This window comes from Rhea americana, unplaced genomic scaffold (assembly GCF_003343005.1).
Source record: "Rhea americana isolate MKP2758 unplaced genomic scaffold, rheAme1 scaffold_791, whole genome shotgun sequence".
Lineage (NCBI taxonomy): Eukaryota > Metazoa > Chordata > Aves > Rheiformes > Rheidae > Rhea > Rhea americana.
Genome location: NW_028186969.1, coordinates 20,109 through 25,218, shown reverse-complemented (window position 1 = coordinate 25,218; position 5,110 = coordinate 20,109). Strand labels below are relative to the sequence as shown.

The 5,110-nt window shown below is 52.3% G+C and overlaps 1 non-coding gene across 1 annotated transcript; it reads right to left on the bottom strand.

The window, feature by feature from the left end:
- Positions 1 to 4,706: 4,706 nt before the first annotated feature.
- On the bottom strand, positions 4,707 to 4,789 carry TRNAL-CAG (transfer RNA leucine (anticodon CAG)). The gene has a single exon. It is a non-coding gene; the product is annotated as a tRNA-Leu (tRNA).
- Positions 4,790 to 5,110: the final 321 nt, after the last annotated feature.

Genomic DNA, 5,110 nt, shown 5'->3' with positions numbered 1-5,110 from the left:
GGGGTCCTGAGAGGAATGTAGCTGCGGGATACAACACGGCTTGGAGAGCCCGTCTGCCCCGCCAGGTGCCCTGGATCTGGCACTTGGGGCCAGCAATGCTGGGAGAGCTGGGGCCTGTGCAGGATTTACGTGCCAAGCCCACAGCTGGGAGATCAGTRCTTAATGCCCGTTGAGGAGGGGCTCCACACCGCGGTCGTCACTGCTACTGGGGTGCTTCTGKGGAGAGCAGAGGGCACACTCACTGTAAGGTCAGGAGGAAGGCGAAGAGAGGGAAAACAGCTGTGGTCTAACCCTGTAYCAGGAAGGATGTTTCACTGGAGCTGTAGGCATTTGCAGTAGGTGGAGATGGGGCTAATATCTGGAAGATCATTTTCAGAACGTGGTGACCCTTTTGCGAGAAAAAGAAAGTTGTATTGTTGGTATGAGTTGTCGATGTGTGAGAGCTTTATCCCATGCTGCGTTCTTTCCGATCGTCTGGAAAAGAGGGACCTACTGGATATTGGTTCTCAGTGTGTAGCAGGCAGTAGGTGTCCTTCAATTCCAAGTGTAATCATTCCAGACATCCCATGTAAAGCCCAGGTTACGTGGTATGGTTATCGGGAATACCAGTGTTGGTACAGATGCAGCAAACCTAGGGCTTTATGGGAAAAGTAGAGGTATTTAATTTGGGAGTAGCCTGGGGTTAGAAAGGGAGGGCAAATGCCAATATGATCCAAGATCTTGAAATGATAAAAGGAATAGTGAACTATGCAAAGCATTTGAGCACTGCTGTTTGAGTTGAGCTGACAGGGAGTCCTGTGCTTGATCAACACCACTTAAAACAGGTCAGTAAGCTAAACCTGCTGTTTTGCATATACCATAGACATCAAATCTGCTTCCACAGTGTTGAGGGCCACCAGAAGACAGGGACAGAGAGCGTTCTTTCCCTGGTTAAGGGGGGAATGTGGGAATGGGGCTGATGAATGATGCACTAGTATTATGGTGCCTTTGCGTTCTGCAGGCCCGACAATACTGACATTTCACCATCACTTCCTAACAGCTATGAGAAGAACAGCTGGAATCCTGCATCCATAAAATGAATGCAGAAAAAGACACAGAGAGGCTGAGCAGAGCACGCACAAGTCAGGTCTCCCCACAGCCTCCCTGGGAGCAAGAGTCCATATATGAGGTTGGTGAGAGCTACTTTCCTGGAGGATGGGGGACCTGGGTCTTCTCACCTCACGTCTGCACCCTTTCCCAGCTGACCGAATTCTCAGGCAAATCCTGGCCCTACCTGCATTTTGCTTGTTTCTACTTGTGTTCCTAGAACCACACCCCCACAGTCTATCTTTCCTGTTACCTGCTTTTAGTTGGAGAGGAGTCAGGTAACCAGCAAACAGGAACACTTTTACCTGAGCAGGGACATGAGCCTCACCCTCCACCAAGACAGCCGGCCAGGGGCTCTCCCTGCTGAACTTCCCAGCTGCACAGGTGGGCTACAAGGTGTTGCTCAGAACAAGGATCCCAGTCCTGATGGTCAGGTCTCAGGGTAATGCGATAAGGTCTACAGATGGAAGAGAAGTAAATACTAGGATTAATGCAACCCTGTCTAACATGCTCTAGATGACCCTTCTGAGCAGGGAGGTTAGACTAGATGATCTCCGGAGGTCCCTTCCAATCTTACTGATTCTATGATTCTATGATTAACAGTTAATTCTCAGTCCAGGATTCACCATGCATGGAGTCTGGAGAGAGATTTTCATTCCTCCTTCCACTGTTTCTTCCCAGGAGGGCTTTCTAGTCACTCAAGTGGAGGTAAAAGAGCAGGTAATGTCCCCTGCACACAGGCAGACTCTGTGCTCTGATGGGGGCAGCCAAGCACACTCAGATCACTTAGCTTATGCTGATCAAACCAGAACTAGCTGAGGGTTAGCACACATATGGAACAGCAGAGTTCAGAATGAGAAAGACATTCTCCAGCATTCTTTGGCTCTGATTATATGGACCATCTGGTCACTTCCATTCAACTCTGCACCTGTTCAAAGAGAAAGCCAGGAGCAAAGGCATTTCTGCAAAGATCCTTTCCTGCACTCACTCCTTTCCCCAGGGCAGGCAGTCAGGTGGGATTGTTGCGTGAGTAGGCAACTTTCCCACAACAGCTCTGACTTCTGCAAATAATCCCCACTCCACCCCTCTGGCCCCCACAATCCCTTCCTCTCCAAGACAGCATTTTATCTCAAAGCCTGATGACAACCTGTACAGTAAAGACATGAGTTACAGGGTTTTAATTTAAAAGAGCAACAGCACAGAGAATGACATAGTCACCATGAAATTTAGTTTGGAAGGCAGCTTACAGTCTGTAGTCCAACCTCCAGCTTTGTGCAGGTCTTGACTGCAAGGTCACTTGAGGCTGCCTTGTCCAGCTGAGATTTGAAAATCCCAGGGAGGGAGAATCCTCCTGATTCAGGAGGAAACCACAGCCACAGTGATTTTTCTTTCTTCTATATATCAAATCAGATATTCCCTAGTTGCAGTATGTGCCTGTTGTCTCTTCTTATCCTTTCTTTGTGCACCTCCAAGCCTTTGTCTTCTCTACAGTTCAACCAGTAGATCTGGCTGCCCTGAGGGGCTCCCATTGTTCTTTCACAAAGAGTGGCATGCAGGGAGCTGTGGGTCTCTCTGTGGGACAAAGACTGTAGAGCACAGCATGCAGAGAAGGCTTTCCAGGAGGGAAGTCCCAGCCTTAGAGTTTCTAACTTTCTAGCTCCAAAAGGAAAGGGAAAAGAGACCTACCACCCCACAAAGAAACTTCTCAGGATGGGGATTTGAACTCACCTTTCCCAGGGAGGCTGCAACTTTGATGCAGTGCCTTCAACCACTCAGCCATCCTAGCCCTTCTGCTCACCCAGTGGTCATTTGGCAGGACTGTCTCTGTGCACAGGATGTGGCCTTTCTTTGGGCATGGAGCCTGCCTGCCCTTCCTTGGGCAGGTGCGGATCCCAGAAGGCTGGGGGGGCAACTCCATTCCAGCCATGGCCTTGCCATCTGGAAGGTGGCTCCTATCCTGAAGGCTGTCCCCACAGGAGCCTGTAAACTGTAACAGCAGCAAAGAATGAGAAAGTCATAGAAAGCTTAGGTTGGAAGGCAGCTTGCAGGTCTCTAGTCCAACCTCAGTGCACGCCTAACTGCCCAGCACAAGTCACTTGAGGCTGCTTGTGCCCTTGTCCGGTTGAGGTTTGGAAACCTCAGTGCTGGACAATCCACCTGTTGTGGTGCAAAACCATGCTCACTGTGGTCTTTTCTCTCTCTCCCTCCCCCCATATCAAATCAGAACTTCCCTTGTTGCAACTTGCGCCCAKTGGCTCTTGTCCTTTCCTTGTGCACCTCCAAGAAGGGGCTGCTTCTGTCTTCCCTACAAACCACCTTTTACCTAGTGGAAGCTCGCGACTAGATRCCCCCCTGCCTCCTCTTCTCCAGGATGAACAAACCCAGCTCCTTCAGCATCTCCCTCAATCATCCCATGTTCTCGCACCCCCTGATGCCACCCTGCTTGCATCTCCTCTTCCTGACAGTGGCCCTTCTGAGAAGGTGACATCAGTGCTCTGAAATCCCGTGAGCCTGGGCTGTCCCTGCTGGCCTCTGCGTGGTAACAGACCGACATGCTTGTGCTGAAACCATGGTGGCAATACCCTTAATCCCAGCTGCCCCTCTTCCCAGTAGGGATGGCTGTGCTGGCAGCTGAGGTACTGCCGAGGTCAGGGAAACCTTCTGCGTTGAAACCCCGCTCGCCAGTGCCAGATCCTGGACTGACACATACAGCCTGTGCCACAGGGCCTGGAAGACAGAAAAGAGACCTCTCGGGGGGCTCTGCAGATTGGGGAGCAGAGAGCAGGGGAAGATCCTGGCAACTGGGGCAAGAAAAGGGTTGCACCAGACTCCAAACAGAGGAAGAAAGACTGCCTGGGCACCCACAGGCCACTCAGCCTCTCTTCAGTGCCTTGGAAGGCCATGGAGCAAGTTGTCCACACTAAGTCCATCCACGGGTGAAGGGACAAGAGGGGACACTGCGTGGCTTGTCTTTAGCAAACCTTTGGACATGGTCTGCCACAGCAGCTTTGTATCCAAGTTGGGACGTCATGGTCTGGGTGGGTGGACCTCCACAAGGAGAAACACAGAGTCTGGCAGCAGCAGGGCCTAATTGCCCGACTGACTGGGAGGGTAGCCGCTCTGCTGGACAGGCCCTGGTGGTCCTTGTGAGGGGTAGGCTAAGCATGGATTCGCAGTGCAGCTTGCTGGGCTGGGGCCTGCCCCTGGCGGGGCACTGACCCTGTCAGCAGAAGCTTAGGGGACAGGCCTGGTTTAGCCGGGAGACGGGAAAGCTTTGTGGGGATCCAGCAGTAGCGTTTGAGTCCTKAGGCTTTGTGGGGATTTAATTTAATGGCAGCCTTTGAGTAGGTAGAAAAAGGTGGGAGGATGAGAGCTTATTAGGTAGGCAGGGGTTGAAATGGGTGTCAGCCCAGAGGCCCTGACCTCTTTTCTTTGGGGAGGGCAGAGGTGCAAGCACAGAGCCAGTTCAGGGAGCTCATCAGAGCCTGAGGCATGGTCTTGTCTGAGGGCACAAACTGGAGAACACTGCATGCAGGGATGTTGAATTTCCAGGAGGACAGTCCAGGCCTGAGGCTCTCCACTGCCASTCTGGCCAGGGAAAAGACCAGCAGAGAGAAGCCTGTCAGGAGTAGGATTCAAACCCATGCCTCCCATGGAGACTGCGACCTGAACGCAGCGCCTTAGACCGCTCGGCCATCCTGACCTCTTGGCCAGCCTTGGCCCTTTTCCCTAGAGCCGGCCTGAACCAGGGCAGGTAATTCAGGCTCCTCCTGTGCATGGGGCATCAAAGCTGGCTTGTGGCAGCAACCTTTCCCTTGTGGCACTGGGGCTCTCGGGATGGAAAGACAGGTAGCTGTGGAGACATTTCAGAGCAAGGAGCAGAGGCTCCCAAGGCATGAAACTTCCTCCAGCTGTGCCAGTGGGAAAGGGAATTCTTCAGTGGCAGAACCAAAGGACCTGTCAGTGGCAAGGGGTGGAGGGTCAGGATGCCCACAGTCACTTCCTCCTGGTGAGTCCTTATGGC